This window comes from Balaenoptera physalus (genome assembly GCF_965194825.1).
Source record: "Balaenoptera physalus genome assembly, chromosome: 4".
NCBI classification, from domain to species: domain Eukaryota; kingdom Metazoa; phylum Chordata; class Mammalia; order Artiodactyla; family Balaenopteridae; genus Balaenoptera; species Balaenoptera physalus.
The window spans coordinates 58,388,264-58,410,264 of record NC_138891.1 but is presented as its reverse complement, the minus strand read 5'-3'; the positions used below and the strand labels follow the sequence as shown (position 1 = coordinate 58,410,264).

At 38.6% G+C, this 22,001-nt stretch overlaps 1 long non-coding RNA gene and 1 pseudogene across 3 annotated transcripts in view; both read right to left on the bottom strand.

Annotated features, from left to right (window-relative positions):
- Window positions 1-3,993: 3,993 nt before the first annotated feature.
- Window positions 3,994-21,667, bottom strand: LOC309659348 (tubulin polyglutamylase complex subunit 2 pseudogene; annotated as a pseudogene). The gene has a single exon. The product of its transcript is annotated as a tubulin polyglutamylase complex subunit 2 pseudogene (transcript).
- Window positions 3,994-22,001, bottom strand: part of LOC309659391 — a 437,716-nt gene continuing 419,708 nt past the window's right edge. For both annotated transcript variants that reach the window (XR_014262773.1, XR_014262774.1), the window contains exon 2: window positions 3,994-15,860. This is a non-coding gene — a long non-coding RNA (uncharacterized lncRNA). The remainder of the gene's footprint in view (window positions 15,861-22,001) is intronic.

Below are 22,001 nucleotides of genomic sequence, written 5' to 3'. Positions count from 1 at the left end.
AGACTACAGGAAACAGTTAACAAAATGGCAGTAATAAATTCTTATCTATCTATAATTACATTAAATGGATTAAACTTCCCAATCAAAAGATATGAAATAGCTGAATGGATAAAAAAAAATAAGACCCAACCATATACTGTCTATAAGAACTCACTTTAGATTTAATGACACACATAGGCTGAGAGTGAAGAGTAGTAAAAGATATTCCAAGCAAATGGTAACTGAAAGAAAGCAGGGGTGGCTACTTAATCAGAAAAAAATAGACTTTAAGTCAAAAACTGTCACTAGAGACAAAGAAGATCATTATATAGTGATAAAAGGGTTAATCAACCAGAAAGATATAACCAGGAAGATATAACAATAAATATATATGCATGCAACATCAGAACACCTTAATATATGAAGCAAACATTGATAGAACTAAAGAGACAAATAGATAGTAATACAATAATAGTAGGAGACTTCAATACCCCACTTTCAATAATGGATAAAATATCCAGCCAGAAGATCAATAAGGAAACAGAGGACTTGAACAACACCACAGACTAAAGTGACCTAACAGACATATATTGAACATTCCATCGAACAGCAGTGCAGTACACATTCTATTTAAACCCACGTGGATCTTTCTGTAGGATAAATCACGTTAGGTCAAAAAACAAGTCTTACAAATTTAAGAAGATTGAAGTCATACTAAATATCTTTTCTGACAATAATGGAATGAAACTAGAGATCAATAGCAGAGGGAAAACTGGAAAATTCACAAATTTAGAAATTAAACAACATACTATTAATGTGTAGAATTAAACAACATACTATTGAACAACCATTGGGTCAAGGAAGAAATGAAAAAGGAAATTAAAAAATACCTTGGAACAAATGAAAATGAAAACACAACATAACAAAACTTATGGATGGGGACTTCCCTGGTGGCGCAGTGGTTAAGAATCCACCTGCAATGCAGGGGACACGATTCAAGCCCTGGTCCAGGAAGATCCCACATGCCATGGAACAACTAAGCCAGTGCACCACAACTACTGAGCCTGCGCTCTAGAGCCCACAAGCCACAATTACTGAGCCTGCGTGCCACAACTACTGAAGCCCGTGCACCTAGAGCCCGTGCTCCGCAACAAGAGAAGCACCGCAATGAGAAACCCATGCACTGCAATGAAGAGTAGCCCCTGCTAACCGCAACTAGAGAACGCCCATGCACGGCAACAAAAACCCAATGCAGCCAATAAATAAATAAATAAATAAATTTATATTAAAAAAGCTTATGGGATGCAAAAAAATACAGGACTAAAAGGAAGCTCATAGCAATAAACAACTGCAAAAAAAAAAAAAAGAAAGATCTCAAATAACTTAACTTTACACCTCAAAGAGCTAGAAAGAGAAGAACAAACTAAGGCCAGAGTTAGTAGAAGAAAGGAAATAATAAAGGTTATTATTTAACCTATTATAAAGAGCAGAAATAAATAAAATAGAAAATAGAAAAACAATAGAAAAAAATCAACAAAACTAAGGGTTGGTTTTTTTTAAAAAACAAAATTGACAAATCCTTAGGCTAAGAAAAAAAGACTCATAAAATCAGAAATAAAAGAAGAGACATTACAATTTTTGCAACATAAATAAAAAAAATCATTAGAGACTATATGAACAATTTATGCCAACAAAATTGATAACCTAGAAGAAATGGATAAATTCCTAGAAACATACAATCTACCAAGACTAAATCATGAAAAAAGAGAAAGCTTGAACAGACCTGTAATTGGTATGAAAATTGAATCAGCAATCAAAAACCTCCCCAAAAAGAAAAGCCCAAACCAGATGAATTCTACCAAACCTTTAAAGAATTAACACATTTTTGACCGGAGATGTATTACAGCCACAGGCGTTAGTTTCCACAAAAATCCCCTGGTCAATAATGTGTTAACACCAATACTTCTCAAATTCTTCCAAAAAATTGAAGAGAAGGGAACACTCCCAAACTCATTTTATGAGTCCAGAATTACCCCAACACTAAAGCTTGGCAAAGACACCACAAGAAAATAAAACTACAGGCCAATATTCTTTATGAATACAGATGTAAAAATCCTCAACAAAATACTAGAAAGCTGAATCCAATAGCACATTAAATGGATCATACACCATAACCAAATGAGGTTTATCCCTGGGTTGCAAGGATGATCAACAGACAAAAATCAATTAATATGATGTACCACATTAACAAAATAAAGGATAAAAAATCACATGATCATCTCAATAGATTCAGAAAAATTGTTTGACAAAATTAAACACCTTTTTATGATTAAAAACTTTCAACAAACTAGGAGTAGAAAGAAAGTACCTTAACAAAATAAAGGCCATATATGAAAAGCCCACAGCTAACATTATACTCAAGGAACAAGGCAGGATGCCCACTCTCACTACTTCTATTCAACTTAATACTGGAAATCCTAGCCAGAGCAATTAGTCAAGAAAAAGAAGTTAAGGGTTTCCAAATCAGAAAGGAAGAAGTAAAATTGTCCCCATTTGCAGATAACATGAACTTAAATATATAGAAAAATCCTAAAGACTCCACCAAAAAACTATTAGAACTAATAAACAAATTCAGTAGTTTCAGGATACAAAATCAACATACAAAAATCAGTTGTGTTTCTATACACTAACAGTGAACTATCTGAATAGAAAACAATCCCATTTACATTAGCACCAAAAAAAAAAAATACTTAGGAATAAATTTAAAACTAAGGAGGTGAAAGACTTGTATACTGAAAACTATAAGAACACCGATGAAAGAAATGAAAGAAGACAAAAACAAATGGAAAGACATCCTCTGTTTATGGCTTGGAAGACTTAATATTGTCAAAGTGTCAACACTACCTAACGTGATCTATAGATTCAATGCAATCCCTATTTAAATCCCAGTGGGTTTTTTTTTTTTTTTACAAAAATATACAGAAAAATAATTCTGTAATTCATATGGAACTACAAAAGACCATGGAATGGCTAAACCAATCCTGAGAAAGAAGAACAAAGCTGAAGGCATCACACTTCCTGATTTCAAAATATATTACAATATGTTTTACAATGTATATTACAATGTATTATGTTAACTGAAACAATGTGGTACTGGCATAAAGACAGACATATAGACCAATGGAACAGAATAGAGAGCCTAGAAATAGATCTACACATATATGGTCAACTTATCTTCTACAAGGGTGCCAAGAATACACAATGGAGAAAGAATAGTGTATTCAGCAAATGGTATTGGGAACACTGAGTGTCCATATGAAAATGAAATTGGATTCTTACATTATACCATACACAAAATTAACTCAAAATTGATTGAAGACTTAAAATTAAAACCTGAAACTGTAAAACTCCTAGAAGAAAACATAGGAGAAAAGCTTAAAGACATTGTTCGTGGCATGACAATATGACATCAAAACCATAGGCAAAAGAACAAAAATAAATAAATGGGACTACCTCAAACTAAAAATCTTCTGCACAGCAAAGGAAAGAATCAACAGAGTGAAAAGACAACCTATGGGATGAGGGAAAACATTTGCAAACCATATATGTAATAAGAGGCTAATATCTAAGATAGATAAGGAACTCATACAATTCAATAGCAAAAAACCTAATAACCCAATTAGAAAATGGGGGTAAAGACTTAAATAGATATTTCTCCAAAGAAGATGTACAAATGGCTAACAGCTATATGACAAAATGCTCAATGTCAGTAATCACTTGAGGGAAATGCAAATCAAAATCTGGATGTTTATCCAAAAAGAATTGTAATCAGGATCTTGAAGAGATAGCACTCCCATGTTCATTGCAGTGTAAGTATAGGTGCCAAGATATGGAAACAACCTAAATGTCCATTGACAGGTGAATGGATAAAGAAAATGTGGTATGTATATACAATAGAGTACTCTTTAGCCTTGAAAAAGGAAATTCTGTAATATGTAACAATATGGATGAACCGTGAGGACATTTTTCTAAGTGAAATGAGTAGTCACAGAAAGACAAACACTGCATGATTACACTTATATGAGGCACCTAAAATAGTCAAACTCATAGAATCAAAGAGTGGAATGGTGGTTGCCAGGGACTATGAGGAGGGGAGAAATGGGGAGTTACTAATTAATGGGCATAAAGTTTCAGTTAAGTAAGATGAATTAACTCCAGAGACCTGCTGCACAACATTGTACCTATTGTCAACAAGTAGTGAATTATACCCCTAAAAATTTGTGAAGAGAGTAGATTTCATGTTGTGTTCTTACTGCAATAAAATTAAAAAGATAGAACTTAATTTTCTTCAGATACTTTTATAGTTTCATTTAAATGATTGATCCATTTAGAACTTAAAGTTTTGAAATAGTGATTTAACTGTATTACCGTTCCTAAAATTGATAGCTAGTTATCCCAATGCCATTTGTTATAGTCATTATTTTTTCATTAATTTGAAATCCCATCTTTGTCAAATCTTTGATGTGTTCCTGGACTTTGTATTGCTTTACTTCTTTTTCTTTCTGCACTGGTACTATGCTGGTTAATTGCTGTATTTTTACCGTCTGGTAGGCCAGCCTTCCTGTATTATTTTTCTTTTCAAATTTCTCTTGAAAACCTTTTTAGTTTATTCTTTCAGAAGAAGTTCAGAATTATATTGTCAAGTTGCCCCAAATACTTTTGAGTTTGATGGGAATTGGATTAAATCTATAGATTAATTTACTGAGACTTCATAATAATAAATCTTTTCATTCAAGAATGTGGTCTCTCTTTAATAAAATCTTTTATGTCCTTTGGTTAAATTTTATCATTTTCTTTATACAGGCTATATGTTTATCTTTTTCTTTGCCACTGGGAAAGGGATTTTTCCTATTATATTTTATAACTAGGTATTGTTGGTATAAATAAGAGCTATGGCTTTTGTTACATTTATTAGGTAATGGCCACCTACCAAACTTGATTATTGTTTCTTCCAGGTGAGTCCATTGCTGGTGTTTTAAAGAGGAAAGCAGGTAGCCTGGGAGCCAGGAAGGGTGGCAGCTGACTGGCCTTGGAGGCCTCACAGGTTGTGACTCCCAGTCTTACAGTTATAGAAACTGGACTTTCACCAATACCCCCATAGATGGATAAACACCACACTAACAAAGGCCTAATGGATAGAACAGAACAGAAACTTAATATAACATGAAGGGTCATCCCTTTGTAGGAATGGGAATGATCTTATGTTTCAGTGCAAGGCACTTATTTATTTTGAGGTAGCTGGGAAATAAAATTAGCAATGAAAAATTTGCTTGGGAAGCAGGCAGATCAGTGGTCTTGGAGTTCATTTCAGTTGGGTCATATTGGAATCGAATTTTTTCAAATCCTAAGCAGATAGCAAATATTTCTCCAAGGTCCAGAATGTTCTGCCTGAGCAGTTTTCATTCTCCTGGCTAGTACTGAACACAGGCTTCCAGGTTTGCCTTCTGGACCCATAGCATTTTTCTGCTGGCCACTGACTTCTCTTGGTGCACTCTTTGTTTAGATGCATTCTTACTACCAAAAATTTTAGATAACTGTTTTTAGAAGAGCAAGTCTTTAGGGACAGAGATTTTCTGTCTCCTCCCGTTATGTGTTGATTTAATTAGATTAACTTTCAGAAAGTGGCCTTAATTTTTTGACTTCCAAGTTTAGGGTATGTGTGCGAAAATTACCTAATTATGAACCCCTCCACCCATGGTACCTACAGCCATATGGAAAAAAACAATTTGTGACCATGTTGGTTTCTATAATTCTTTTTGTGCAAATTAAGGTTATTAGATGCACGGAGGTGAAGTTAATAATTCCATTTGGATGTCAAAGGGGACATTGCCAAAGGTTGGGAAGGATGGGACAGATAGAGCTTAATTAAATGTGCATAGCTGTCACCTTCACCTCAGTTCCTTTTGGTGGCCAACACCAGCACCACAGCTGTGAGAATCCCAATGACAGCCAAAGGATGCTTCAGGGAACAAAAGCCCTGCATACTTTTGAGTATGTTGTTGGATAATGGGCTGAAGGTTCTGTTTCTGTCTGTGGCTCAGGAGGGGATGTTTTGTTTCTCCTGAACCAGAGCAGGAGAATTTAAGCCCCTTAATAAAAAATGAGCAGATAAAGCTGCTCACCAACTTAATAAACATCATTTTATTATAGTTTGGCTTAATATAATTTGTTGGAGTCAGTCCATTGGATGCTATCTGAGACATTAGCCAGAAAAACAGTTTCAACTAGGCTTGCTTAAGCTGAGAGAGCACAGCAAATACCCACCACATTCAACATAAATACAAACTCGAAGAAGAGCCAGATAGAAATTTACACTGTACAAGTAAACTTGCCAGTAATAAGGGCTAATTAGTCTGAATAGGTGCATTATACTTGGTGCTGGCTGTTTGAACCTTTACTTGTTTCTTTTATGGTTTACATATTTGCTATGTATAGCTTATGCTCTAGACTTCCCCTGTGCTGCTGAAGTGGGCTGATGGTCTTACTTCCACTTTACAGATAGAGACAGAGGTTTTAAAGGCCTTCCTTGATTGAAAGTGTAAAAGTGAGTAGCCTTCCCAGAGCCTGTGTTTCATACACCCTCTTTTCAGTACCATCAAGCCTGTCACAATGCATTTAGCTAGAGTACCTTCACTGGGTAATGTTTGGCACATTGTGGCCATGTCCTGGAATAGCTTCCACCATTTGTCAGAATAACATTTTCAGAACCAAAAGGGGAAAGCTTCAATAAACTGTTGCTGAATTACTAAAAGGAGTGATATAAATAACACTGATATTTTATTCTTTGGGACTGGCTGCCAGCAAAAAGTAAGAGTATAAACAATAAAGAAGAGAATCAAGAACAGATCTGAGCAGGAAAGGAATAAGTTGAGGCAGAGTAGGAGAAATCAGAGAAGGAGGAAAACGTGGAGTGCAGCGTCCCTGAAGTCAGGAGAGAGTAAAATGGCCACTCTGATGAGAACCAGGAAAAAGCCACTGGGTTTTGGGATCAAGAATTCTTTAACGGCCTCAAGGAGAGGTTTTGGCAGAGTAGGGTCAGGCCACAGAAGGTTGAAAAGAGAAAGGGCAGTCAGAGGAAGAGATGTTACCTCTGGGTGGTTAGTTTGCAGTTAGCTAGTCCGGGTTCAAATCCACATTCTTTATTTACTAGCTCTGTGTTTCTGTTGAGTTACTTAAACTTTCCAAGACAGTTTCCTTGTTTGTACAGATGAACTAGAAAGCAGTACCTAAGGAGGAATAAATATGAAAATGTTTATTAATGCTTAACATAGTACTGGGCCCACAAGAAACATTCACAAATATTAGCTATTAAAAATAAGTAGAAACAGTAAGTTTATATATTTTTGAGAAAGAAGGGAAAGGTGATTGAAGAACAGGAAAAACTTGAGAATATTTATTAACCAAGTAAAATAGTAACTGTAAAGGAAAATATTGGTGCTGGAATAAAGGATGATTAGTGGAGATGTGAGAGGTGAGTGAAGACAAAATGATGAAAGGAAGAGGGCCTTGGTGAAGCATGCCTTTTCAGGCAGAGTAAAAGGAAGTTAAAGAGTTTGTTAGATTACTATAATCTGCAGAGTGAAACTCAGAGGTAAATCTATTTGCTGAGAGAATGGAATGGTGAATGTTTAATGGCTTAGTAGAGGAAAAAAGATTTGGAATAGTTGCCATGGCACATGCTATGGAAGACTAATGAAAGATGAGCACAAAACAAGATAAATAGCTGAGTCCCACAGGCCAGGCTGATGATGGGGTGGTTTTATGGTGGACCATGAATCTAAATGGCCAGTTAGGAGACTGTTGCGCTGTACCACTCAGGCCTGCAAGCCTTGTAGTTGCCCAGTCTTGAGAATAAAAAAAGAATCTGAAGACAGTGACAGAGACATCAATCATTTGTTGGACGGGGGGACTTACACAGGGTCCTGGAGTGACACCCCCACTGTGTGCGCCAGGCACTGCAGCAGTCTTTGCTATTTGGGGGAGAAGGAGGCTACCATTTATAGCGGGAGTTGATGTCAGGTGGGCTCCTCAGCTACCGGGGACTAATTAAGCCCTATAATTAAGAGGATTGGATAGTCATGTGAGTGAAGCAGAGACTGGTCAAGCAGGGGATGGACAGAGAATGAGAGAACAGCCATCTTGAATGGCCTGACCATACAGAGACTAACATTGGCAAAGCTCCTGGGCACAGAGAAGGTACAGAGAAGGAAGGTGGGGGAATTTATCCAGAGTTGGGACTGGCAATAAAGTATGGGAGAGGGTCTAGAGAAGAGGGATCCTGGAGGGCAAGTCAGAGCTCAGTTGATGACTGACTGTCAGGTAGAGGTGCAAAACGAGCCACGTGATGCTTGAAATGTGCTGATGGTCAAAGAGACTAGGGAATGGAAGGTTAGGTGTAGGTAGAGGTCAGATGGATATTTTACTGCATCTTTCTAGAATTTATGCTCACTTGCATGGAGTTTGAGAGATATTGGCTTCTTGAACAAACTGAAGATAATTTTTACATTCAAAGAAAACTTGGCAAACCTTCAGAAAAAGAAATAAGCTTTGGGTCCGTCTCCTTCGGATAAAAACTAGAAAAATGCACAGAAGTTATTCAGTTTTCTTGGCCAAAGGCCTTCCTTGAATATGGACTTCAAGGTCAGGAAGCCAGGAAATTAAATATTTTTTTAATGATATCTAACCCTCTGGAGATATGTGGAAAGCAAATCTACTCTACAGATGGAGAATTGAATACACAAAAAGGAACTCTGTACTTTTGACTTTTTGAAAATCTGAACAGTTGAATAGAAGTATTTTTGGCTTATAGAGATGGTTTATGTATAGATAAGTTACTTCCCAGAATCATTTTTAAAAAATAGCCTCTTCTAATAATAAATATTGCCATAATTAAAAGAATCCTTTTAATCCTCATGACTCTGGTAGGTAGGTGTATTAGTTTCCTATATTTCCTGTAACAAATTACCACACATTTAGCAGCTTAAAACAACAGGAATAGCTTACAGCTTTGGAGGTCAGAAGTCTGAAATGGGTTTCGCCAGGCTAAAAACCAAGGTATCAGCAGGGCTACATTTCTTCTGGAGACTCTAGGGTAGAATCCACTTCCTTGCCTTTTCCAGCTTCTAGAGGCTGCCTGTCTTCCTTGGCTGGGGGCCTGTCCCTCTATTTTTAAAGCCAGTAACACAGCATCTTCAAATCTCAGCCTCCCTCTGACCTTTTTCCATTGTCATATATTCTCTGACACTGACCCTTCTACCTCTCTCTTTTAAGGAACACTGTGACTACACTGGGCCCACCAGGAAAATCTAGGATCATCTTTCCATTTCATAATCCTTAATCACATTTGCAAAGTCCCCATTGCCATGTATCATAGCATATTCACAGGTTCCAGGTTTAAGAAATGGATGTCTTGGGGGCCATTGCTTTGCCTACCACAGTAGGTATTATTACTCCATTTCATGGATGAGGAAACTGAGACTCAGAATTTAAGTGATTTTTTTTTTTTTTGAAGTCATGTAGCTAGTGATGAGCATGAATTAGAGTTCAAGTCTGTCTGAATCCAAAGATCCCATTCTTTCTGTGATACCATGGTCACTTCTCTAGTCCTAAAAGAAGTCTTTGGTTTTTATATTTTTTATACAAGTACTATATGAATATGTCGATGCATATTAGTGTCCTTGGCCACTATAACAAATTACCAAAAACTTGATGGCTCGAACAACAGAAATGTATTCCCTCACAGTTCTGGAGGCCAGAAGTTCAAAATCAGTATCACTGGGACAAGATCAAAGTGTTGGCAGGGCCATACACCCACTGGACTCTTCAGGGAGGGGAGAATCTGTTTTTTTGCCTCTTCCAGCTTCTAGTGGCAGCTGGCAGTCCATGATTTGTCACACCACTCCGATCTCTTCCTCTGCCTCAACATCTGCTTCTCTGTGTCACACCCCCTCTGCCTCTCTCTTATAAGGACACTTGTGATGACATTTAGGGCCCACCTGGATTATTCAGGATGATCTTCTCATCTCAAGATCCTTAACTTAGTCACATCTGCAAAAAACCTTTTCCAACCAAGGTAATATTTACAGGTTCCAGATGTTAGAATATGTATTAATCAGGGTTCTCCAGAAAACAGAATGAAGAGGAGGTCCCTCTCTCTCCTCTCTGTCTCTCTCTCTCTCTCAAGGAACTGGCTCATTTGAGAGTCTGCAAGTCTGAAATCTGTAGGTCAGGTGGGCTGGCTCCAAACTCAGGCAGAAATTGATGTTACAGTCTTGGGGCAGAATCTCTTCTCTGGGAAACCACAGCGGTTACTCTTAAGGCCTTAACTGATTGGATGAGGCTCACCCACTGCATCAAGGGTAAGCTCCGTTAAAGCCAACAATCAAGATGTTAACCACATCTACAAAATACCTTCACAGAAACAACTAGATTAGTGTTTGATTAAATAACTGAGTACTTTAGTCTAGCTAAGTTAACACATAAGACTAAGTATCATAGGACACATATTTTTGAGGGTACCATTTAGCCCACTACACCATGTTATAAAAATTAAGATTTAGGTAACATAGAAGAATAAAGAATAAAAAGTGAAAGCCCGCTTTCCCTTTTTGTCCTGTATCCAACTCTCCTCCCCAGAAGAAACCACTGTTAACTGTTTGGTGTTTATAATTTCAGATTTCCCCCATGCATTTATAGATTTACATAATGTACATATATGGAATATATCCATTTCATATGTATCATAAATTTGGCTTGCTTTTCATGTACTATGTCTTGCAGATCTTTCCACATTTGTACATATGGGTCTACTTCAATTTTTTTAACCACTGAATAGATGTTCAAGGTATGCATGTACATATTTAACTACTTTCCTTTCTAATGGACCTTTATTTTCCATTTTTTTTTACTGTGAACAGCATTAATGCAGTGTACACTCCTCAATCATATATCTAAATATATCTCCAAGAGATATCCTTAGAGGTGGAATTGCTAAGTCAAATGGAATTCACATTTTAAAATTTGATAATACTCCTAAATTGTTCTCCATAAGGGCTATACTAATTTGCACTCACACAGAGTTCTCATTTTTACACAGTAATAACACTGGGAATCATACAGTTTTGATATTTTACAGGCTGATGAAGCTGATTTTATAGGCTGAGCATACAGTGATATATTATTGTTGATTTAGTTTACTTTTTCTTGATTATTAATGTGATTAAACATTTTTCCAAACACTTATTGGCCATTCTTATTTCCATTTCTGTGAATTGCCCATGCCTATCCTTTGCTCATTATCTGTTGCCCTCTTTTTTTTTCTTGATTTTTAGGAGCACTTTATTTACTAGACATATAATTTGCCTATTATATGAATTATAAATATTTTATCTATATCTTTCACTTGCTTGTGAACTTCTATGGACTTTTTTAATCTGTCAATATTTTGATGTAGTTTAATCTGTCAGTATATTCCTCTATGGCTTGTTGGTTTTGTGCTTTGCTTAGGAAAGTCTTACCTATTTTCTGTCGGGCTATGAGTAGAAAACATACTGATTTTGTGGTTTTTTTCAGAGTTTATGTTTGATTGCCATAGTGCTAGCAAACCCAGATAACTGTACAGTGCCTGATAGCTGGCTACAGTTGTCATGATTTGCCATGGACTGTGTACTCTCTAAGAGGTTTGATACAACTGAGCTCCCAGTAATCTTTGTCTTTAAACAACTTTTACCTGCTTATTAATCCAGCTGTTATTTTAATTAATTTTCTTCTGGAAGCACAAGAAGCTAATTTATTCAATTCCTTATTTCCCACCTTGTAATCCACAGATATAGCATTTTTCTTACAGTAAAATCAGTGACAAAGTGACACATCAGTGGATAAACTCACAGTCTGACCTCTAGTGTCATGCTAGTGATGGGGCTGTTTTATAGTTTCCCTCTGTGTCATTTGTATGTTGGCTTTCTATTCCCTGCCATTTTATTGATGGAGGGTTAGTTCCCCATATTTTCATCTTTAATAGTAAGGATCCGAATTGGAGATTATGTCTGATACGGAAATGGTGTATTTTTTTTTTATAACAACAGCTGTCATTTAACACTGCAGAAATTCATCGTGATCAATGCATCACCATAAAGTTACATGGCTTCAAATGACATTCCAAAATCCCAGGAAACACTAAAGATGAGTGATTACCCTGTAACATAGTGTAATGGGGCTCCCTGTTGGGCTGCAATTGAGTGCTCACTTGTTTCTTTGATGTTTTGCTATTTCAAAGTGAATCTCCACAATATTTTTATACACACCATTGAAGCAACTAGCAAATTCTCCCTATAGAGGTTTATTTTCATAAATTACCTCATACTGCTTGTAGCACCAAAGTTTGGCGAATATGGACTCTTGAACAATTTCAAAGTCTTTTAAGATTATGTTGTCCATTGACCCTTTCAAGATATGGATAGTTTTTAAGGAGTCACGGTTTGAAAGTTGTGTGTTTAGAAAGTGTTTTGGGCCAGTATACCTAGATGGACATAGATAAGACCTGAATATAAGGAAAAGGGAAGAGGAAATTAGTGAGAATTAGAACCATGCTCTCTCAAGGAATTATATAACTTTAAAATAAAAAAACTTTTTTGAATAGCTAATACATTCAAGTAGTTCAAAATTCAAAGTTACTAAAAGTGTACAGTGAAAAATGTCTCTCTCCTATCTCCCAGCCACCAAGTTCCCTCTTAGAAGGCAAATAACAATACCAGTTTCTTGTGAATTTTGCCAGGATAGTCATGTGCAAGCAAGATATATCTATATATCTATATAATATCTATATGTATACTATATATCTATCTGTAGGGCAGGCTATCAGTAAGGTCTAGCTGGAACTCTCCGGCATGAGCTGAAGCTTCAGGCATAGGCAGAATTTCTTCTTCAGGGAAACCTTGGTTCTGCCCTTAAGACCATTCAGCTGATAGAATCAGGCCCACCCAGATTATTTAGGGTAATCTCCCCTACTTAAGAGTCCACTGATAATAGATGCTAATCATATCTACAAAATACTTTCACAGTAGCACCTAGATTAGTGTTTGATTGAATAACTGGAGCCACATCCTAGCCAAGTTGACACATAGAACTGACCATGACAGTCTACATCTTGTCATCCTGGCAACCATACACATCTCCTTAAGCCATATTTAATCTCCAAATAAAGACAATAACAAAGTCATACTTCCATCTAACATGACACAGCTACCCTGCATGTCATGAAAACACACTAACCCTTTGCCAGAAGAGGATGCAAAGTCCGTGGGTGATATTTACTCTTATCCTTGATATTTTGTCACTTAACTATTGTGATATAAAGTTAACTATTGTAATACATCTTAGATGATAAGGGGATAAGAGAGGGTAGAAGGCAAATATATTTTCTTAAAATACATATAAACATATTCATAACAAAATAAGGAAGTACTCATAACTATTATAGTTCTCATTTTTATTTATTTTTTATTTTTAAAATAAATTTATTTATTTATTTTTTGGCTGCGTTGAGTCTTCATTGCTGTGTGTGGGCTTTCTCTAGTTGCAGTGAGCGGGGGCTACACTTTTTTCCGGTGCACGGGCTTCTCATTGCGGTGGCTTCTCTTTGTTGTGGAGCACAGGCTCTAGGCATGTGGGATTCAGTAGTTGTGGCATGCAGCCTCAGTAGTTGTGGCTTGCGGGCTTAGTTGCCCCGCGGCATGTGGGATCTTTCTGGACCAGGGATCGAACCTGTGTCCCCTGCATTGGCAGGTGGATTCGTAACCACTGCGCCACCAGGGAAGTCCTGAGTTTTCATTTTTATAACTGGTCATGTGGTTGTAGCTGGCATTTATAGCTACCTTATTCCACTACTCATTCCATATTCTCTTTGCCCTCAGCAAGAACCTCAGTTTATTGTAGCTCTTTGCCTGGTGAAGTGACTTGCATTTTCATTTCTGAGGGATCTGGGCCATTAAGCATTCCTGCCTTAATTGGGTTGTTGTAGTTTTCCATTGATTAATGGAAATCAGTCAAAGGGAATAGTAGTACTAAGAGAGACCCTAAGAGACCTGTATTCCAGACATACTGTTCCTTATTGTGTAGTAGCAACTCAGTTTCCCTTTGATAATTAGGATCAGTCTCCCCAGCCAGTACAGTAACTCTTTCGTTGGCTGTTGATTTAGAACCGTAAGGAGTGAGTTGTGGCATATCAGTCTTAACTTCCAGTTCAATGAAGTAATTTTTGTGTCTACTGGAGAAAGCATTTCTACCTTCGAATCTTAGACTTTAGACCAGCAGACAGAGGATGGGATGTCATGGGGATGAGAAGCAGAAATTTTGCTAGTGGTTGATTAGGGCTGATAGTGAGTGGTACCACACCTAATTCCATTCCTCAATTCCTGGACCCATGAATCCCAGCTCTGGGAGAAATATAATCATATATCGGATGCTGAATAAGAGCATATATAGCCTCCTGGAGAGCCTTGCCCTAGCTCTGCAAGGTATTGCACACTGTAACTGAATCTCCAAAAAGTCCTTCCACTGTTTATTAAGCCAGATGTTTTGGATGGTGGCAACATGGTAAGACAAGTGGATTCCATGATCATGGGCTTATTGCTACACTTCTTTTGCTGAGAAGTGAGTTCCTTGATCAGAAGCAATGTTGTTAGAATACCATGATAGTGGGTAACACATTCTATAAGTCCCAGGATGGTAGTTTTGGCAGAAGCATCTCAAGTAGGGAAGCCAAATCCATACCCAGAGTGTCTATTTCAGTAAGAACAAAGTACTACCCCTTCCACAATGGAAGTGGTTCAGTGCTTTCAACCTGTCACTAGATGGGGAATGGTGCCTTGTCACATACTCAGTGTTAGTCTGTGCTACTGGCAAATTGGGCAGTCAGTGGTGGTTGTAGCCAGATCAGCTTTCGTGAGTGGGAGTTCATATTGTGGAGCCCATGTATAAACTCCATCCTTGCCACCATGGCCACTGTTAATGAGCCCATTGGTGATGACAGGAGTGGCTGGGAAAGAGGCTGACTGGTATCCACAGAAGAGGTCATCATATATGCTTGACGCATGCCCTACATACTGGCTTCTCCCTTGCTTCCTTCACTAAATAAATCCTTAGCAAATGTTACATATCAGTGCATGAAGAGTTTTAAGAAAATGTACCTTTCCAAGAGATTGTTTTTTTCTTTTGCGTACCGTGTCCAGATTGGACTTAGTGGAAGTGAACAAACTCTTTTCTAGACCTGAACTGCATAGTATTTTCTTTTATTATTTTTTTTAACATCTTTACTGTAGTATAATTGCTTTACAGTGGTGTGTTAGTTTCTGCTGTATAACAAAGTGAATCAGCTATACATATACGTATATCCCCATATCTCCTCCCTCCTGCATCTCCCTCCCACCCTCCCTATCCCATCCCTCTAGCTGGATACAAAGCTGATCTCCCTGTGCTATGCAGCTTCTTCCCACTAGGTATCTGTTTTACATTTGGTAGTGTATATATGTCCATGCCACTCTCTCACTTCGTCCCAGCTTACGCTTCCCCCTCCCCATGTCCTCAAATCCATTCTCTACGTCTGCGTCTTTATTCCTGTCCTGCCCCTAGGTTCTTCAGAACCATTTTTTTTTTTTTTTTTAGATTCCATATGTATGTGTTAGCATACGGTATTTGTTTTTCTCTTTCTGACTTACTTCACTCTGTATGACAGACTCTAGGTCCACCTACCTCACTACAAATAACTCAATTTCGTTTCTTTTTATGGCTGAATAATATTCCACTGTATATATGTGCCACATCTTCTTTATCCATTCATCTGTCAATGGACACTTAGGTTGCTTCCATGTCCTGGCTATTGTAAATAGAGCTGCAATGAACATTGTGGTACATGACTCTTTTTGAATTATGGTTTTCTCAGGGTATATGCCCAGGAGTGGGATTGCTGGGTCATATGGTAGTTCTATTTTTAGTTTTTTAAGGAACCTCCATACTGTTCTCCATAGTGGCTGTATCAATTTACATTCCCACCAACAGTGCAAGAGGGTTCCCTTTTCTCCACACCTTCTCCAGCATTTATTGTTTGTAGATTTTTTGATGATGGCCATTCTGACTGGTGTGAGGTGGTACCTCATTGTAGTTTTGATTTGCATTTCTCTAATTAGTGATGTTGAGCATTCTTTCATGTGTTTGTTGGCAATCTGTATATGTTCTTTGGAGAAATGTCTATTTAGGTCTTCTGCCCATTTTTGGATTGGGTTGTTTGTTTTTTTGATATTGAGCTGCATGAACTGCTTGTATATTTTGGAGATTAATCCTTTGTTGGTTGCTTCATTTGCAAATATTTTCTCCCATTCTGAGGGTTGTCTTTTCGTCTTGTTTATGGTTTCCTTTGCTGTGCAAAAGCTTTTAAGCTTCATTAGGTCCCATTTGTTTATTTCTGTTTTTATTTCCATTTCTCTAGGAGGTGGGTCAAAAAGGATCCTGCTGTGATTTATGTCATAGAGTGTTCTGCCTAGGTTTTCCTCTAAGAGTTTTATAGTGTCTGGCCTTACATTTAGGTCTTTAATCCATTTTGAGTTTATTTTTGTGTATGGTGTTAGGGAGTGTTCTAATTTCATTCTTTTACATGTAGCTGTCCAGTTATCCCAGCACTGCTTATTGAAGAGGCTGTCCTTTCTCCATTGTATATTCTTGCCTCCTTTATCAAAGATAAGGTGACCATATGTGCATGGGTTTATCTCTGGGCTTTCTATCCTGTTCCATTGATCTATATTTCTGTTTTTGTGCCTGTACCATACTGTCTTGATTACTGTAGCTTTGTAGTATAAAGTCAGGGAGCCTAATTCCTCCTGCTCCGTTTTTCTTTCTCAAGATTGCTTTGGCTATTTGGGGTCTTTTGTGTTTCCATACGAATTGTGAAATTTTTTGTTCTAGTTCTGTGAAAAATGCCAGTGGTAGTTTGATAGGGATTGCATTGAATCTGTAGATTGCTTTGGGTAGTAGAGTCATTTTCACAATGTTGAGTCTTCCAATCCAAGAACATGGTATATCTCTCCATCTGTTTATATTATCTTTAATTTCTTTCATCAGTGTCTTATAGTTTTCTGCATACAGGTCTTTTGTCTCCTTAGGTAGGTTTATTCCTAGGTATTTTATTCTTTTTGTTGCAATGGTAAATGGGAGTGTTTCCTTAATTTCTCTTTCAGATTTTTCATCATTAGTGTATAGAAATGCAAGAGATTTCTGTGCATTTATTTTGTTTACCAGTGCCTTACCAAATTCATTGATTAGCTCTAGTAGTTTTCTGGTAGCATCTTTAGGATTCTCTATGTATCATGTCATCTGCAAACAGTGACAGTTTTACTTCTTCTTTTCCAATTTGGATTCCTTTTACTTCTCTGATTGCTGTGGCTAAAACTTCCAAGACTATGTTGAATAATAGTTGTGAGTGTGGGCACCTTTGTCTTGTTCCTGATCTTAGAGGAAATGCTTTCAGTTTTTCACCATTGAGAATGATGTTGGCTGTGGGTTTGTCATATATGGCCTTTATTATGTTGAGGTAAGTTCCCTCTATGCCTACTTTCTTGAGGGTTTTTATCATAAATGGGTGTTGAATTTTGTCAACAGCTTTTTCTGCATCTATTGAGATGATCATATGGTTTTTCTCCTTCAATTTGTTAATATGGTTTATCACATTGATTGATTTGCGTATATTGAAGTATCCTTGCATTCCTGGGATAAATCCCACTTGATCATGGTGTATGATCCTTTTAGTGTGCTGTTGGATTCTGTTTGCTAGTGTTTTACTGAGGATTTTTGCATGTACGTTCATCAGTGATATTGGCCTGTAATCTTCTTTCTTTGTGACATCTCTGTTTGGTTTTGGTATCAGGGTGATGGTGGCCTTGTAGAATGAGTTTGGGAGTGTTCCTCCCTCTGCTACATTTTGGAAGAGTTTGAGAAGGATGGGTGTTAGCTCTTCTCTAAATGTTTGATAGAATTCGCCTGTGAAGCCATCTGGTCCTGGGCTTTTGTTTCTTAGAAGATTTTAAATCACAGTTTCAATTTCAGTGCTTGTGACTGGTCTGTTTATATTTTCTATTTCTTCCTGGTTCAGTCTCGGAAGGTTGTGTTTTTCTAAGAATTTGTCCATTTCTTCCAAGTTGTCCATTTTATTGGCATATAATTGCTTGTAGTAATCTCTCATGATCCTTTGTATTTCTGCATTGTCAGTTATTACTTCTCCTTTTTCATTTCTAATTCTGTTGATTTGAGTCTTCTCCCTTTTTTTCTTGATGAGCCTGGCTAATGGTTTATCAATTTTGTTTATCTTCTGAAAGAACCAGCTTTTAGGTTTATTGATCTTTGCTATCGTTTCCTTAATTTGTTTTTCATTTATTTCTGATCTGATCTTTATGATTTCTTTCCTTCTGCTAACTTTGGGGTTTTTTTGTTCTTATTTCTCTAATTGCTTTAGGTGTAAGCTTAGGTTATTTGAGATTTTTCTTGTTTCTTGAGGTAGGATTGTATTGCTATGAACTTCCCTCTTAGAACTGCTTTGCTGCATCCCATAGGTTTTGGGTCATCGTGTTTTCATTGTCATTTGTTTCTAGGTATTTTTTGATTTCCTCTTTGATTTCTTCAGTGATCTCTTGGTTATTTAGTAATGTATTGTTTAGCCTCCATGTGTTTGTATTTTTTACAGATTTTTTCCTGTAATTGATATCTAGTCTCATAGCGTTGTGTTCGGAAAAGATACTTCATATGATTTCAACTTTCTTAAATTTACCAAGGCTTGATTTTTGACCCAAGATATGATCTATCCTGGAGAATGCTCTATGAGCACTTGAGAAGAAAGTGTATTCTGTTGTTTTTGGATGGAATGTCCTATAAATATCAATTAAGTCTATCTTGTTTAATGTGTCATTTAAAGCTTGTGTTTCCTTATTTATTTTCAATTTGGATGATCTATCCATTGGTGAAAGTGGGGTGTTAAAGTCCCCTACTATGATTGTGTTACTGTCAGTTTCCCCTTTTATGGCTGTTGGCATTTGCCTTATGTATTGAGGTGCTCCTATGTTGGGTGCATAAATATTTACAATTGTTATATCTTCTTCTTGGATTGATCCCTTGATCATTATGTTGTGTCCTTCTTTGTCTCTTGTAACAGTCTTTATTTTAAAGTCTATTTTATCTTATATGAGAATTGCTACTGCATATTCGTACTTTTAATGGTAGTGTTTACCTGATTTTTGGACAAAAGGCCCTACATCTTCATTTTGCACGGGGTCCTACATATTAGGTAGGCATTCCTGCTCTTGAGTGCTCTGCTCCTCCTGAGGCAGGTCTCACACCTTTCCTTATTGGAACCCTCTTCTGTCTACAGCCCTTTGGGGGTTCCAGCTGATTGTCACAGATTTGAAGTGCACCGTTGTTTCGTGGCTCCTCTGCTGCTTCATTTGTGAAATCGAGAACTGGACCAGGACTTAAGAAATAATTCAGGGACTCCATGAGCTCTAGAGGAAGGACACCTGCCACAGTGGAAGATGACACAACTTCTCAATCCCCTTCTAACCCTGACTTGGGGAAGGAGCCAAATGCTGGAATCTCTTATCTGGCACTACTGGTTCTCCCTTTGATGAGTTTTGGCAGAAAAATGCTTCTGGAAGACTAAACCTCAACTATTATCCTTGACAACTTGGTTCCTCTCTATCCTTTTCTGCTACCCCATGAATTGTTCAGCAGTTGTGAGTAGGCAGAGCAGGTGGAAGCTCTTGTCAACAGTGACTGATTTCATCAAAACTGTGCATGAAGAGTCCTGGCAAAGCAATGCTTGGCAGGTTTTGTTTTGTTTTGGTTTTAATGGTACAGCAGAATCACCTCTTCTTTAAAAAAAAAAGTGAGAAAGATAATTTTGGCAGACATACAAATATCACATCACAAAACTGGAAACAAGAAACTTTATAGGAAACTGAAAATGAGCAAAGCAAGATCTGTTTGTGGTGAAGGATATAAAGAACATAAAAATGGATATTCAGCGTTTTTCTTGGAACATTATAACCCATCAAATTAAGGTATCATTATTCTTTAACAAAAATTAACTGATCTGAGGAAGGGTAATGCAAAAGTATTCTAATGCAGTGCTGCCCAATAGAACTTTCTGTGATGATAGAAATGTTTCATCATCTCTGTGCTAATACAGACTCCACTAGCCACATGAATACTCCCAATGTGGCTAATATAATTGAGGAACTGCATTTTTAATATGGCTTAAATTTAGCTGCTTTAGAAAGTGGCTACCAGTTGAGCAGCATAGTTCTAATGCCTCTTAGGTCAAAACCAGTGGTTTCTATGGGGGACTTCTCTAATTACTGCTGAGGGGTAGGGGGTTGGAGTAGAAAGAAAAGAAAGCTCTTAATAGATCTACTTAGTCACTTACACAACACCTTACATTCTCCACAGCTTCCAGAATTAGTAGGTGGCACAACCTGCTGTAAGGGGTATGAGAGAAGGATTCTTGGGGAGAGCTGAGTATGCCCTTCCAACTCCTGGCTCAAGCCAATGGCAGTAAAAGCCTAGGATTTTGTCACTCGGATGGGGAGAGGACTATGGTTCCATACACAGAATCTGAGGCTTGGGCCACGCCTGGGGCCTCTGTGCTTGGAAATCATCGCTGTGGGGCTGTCGGGGAGCTGGAGGTGGGGCGCTCATTTTCGGAGAGGGTTTCCAGAGCCAGAGGAGGATTTAGAGGTGGAAGGAGGACTCGTGGGCCCTTTCTGGCCACCTGCAGGCTGAACAGGCCCTTTCTTTTTGGAGATTAATGTCTTGTTCTTGCTCTTGAACACTTTGCTGGGATCCAGCTTGTTCACAAAGGAGTCGGTCTCTTCCGTGAGTAGGTTTGTGTTGTAGGTGATGGGTTTATACATGTTGAACCACTGCTTGGCCTGTGGGCTAATGCCATAGCTGGTGAAGGCGTACTCCCACTGGGGCAGGCCCAGGTGGGTGATAAGCAGGCGATAATAGGCAGTAAAGGTATCTGTGAGAAAATGCCAGTATAACGCTCTGTCCAGGAACCAGATCTCAGCGTCTGTGCTAATGCTGGTTTCCCTCTTTTGTAGGCAAGGCAAACCTTCCCATTCAGGTTGCAAGGATCCAGCTCAAACATCGTACTGCGAGAATCAAATTGAGGCTTCTCTGGCTGGTTCTCACTAGCGTCTTGTGTATCATCCTCCAGGTCTGCAAGAGTTGGTGCGTTAGGAAGAGAGTACGTGGAAGACTGGTTGAGTTGAGTCAGTTTTGAGATGCTGTTAATTGCCATGCTGCCCAATGGAATGGTGTGTTCATCCAGCTTCACATTCCATGTCATGTGGAAGCCGTTGGTCATCAGGTAAAACTTCTTCAGATCCTCAGGCAGCACACAGGTATTTTTTTGTTCCCATGAAGAAATCATGTGACATTCAGCAGGCGCCTTTTCTATGATGGTCACCTCTGTCACACCTGGGGATGATTCTAGGATGTGGGTGGCCCCCAAGGTCAGCTTCTCCAGGTGCGGCTTGCGGCTGTCCAGCAGCGGGGGCGGTGTCTCCTCCATGGCTCGCGGCCCAGTTCCGCGCGCGGCCGGGAGAGCGGCGGGGACGGGGCGGGAGAGCTGGGCGGCCGGGAGGGCCGCACTCCACACTGGAGGCGCGGCCGTCAAGTTCACGGCATGCCGGGAGTTGTAGTGCTCGGCGCCTGAGAGCGCGGCGAAGCGGAGATGGGGGGTCCGGGCTGCTTTGGGAGTAGCAGTTCCGCGGGGCGCTCGTTCCCGCGGCCCCGGCGGGTGCTCCACGCCACGCCGCCGGGACACAGCGACTCCACCGCCCGGACCCTCCCGCCCCCCCGGGGCCGGCCGCGCAAGCGGGGGCGGGCCTCTGCGCCGTGCGGCCAGTCGGGCCGGGCGTAGA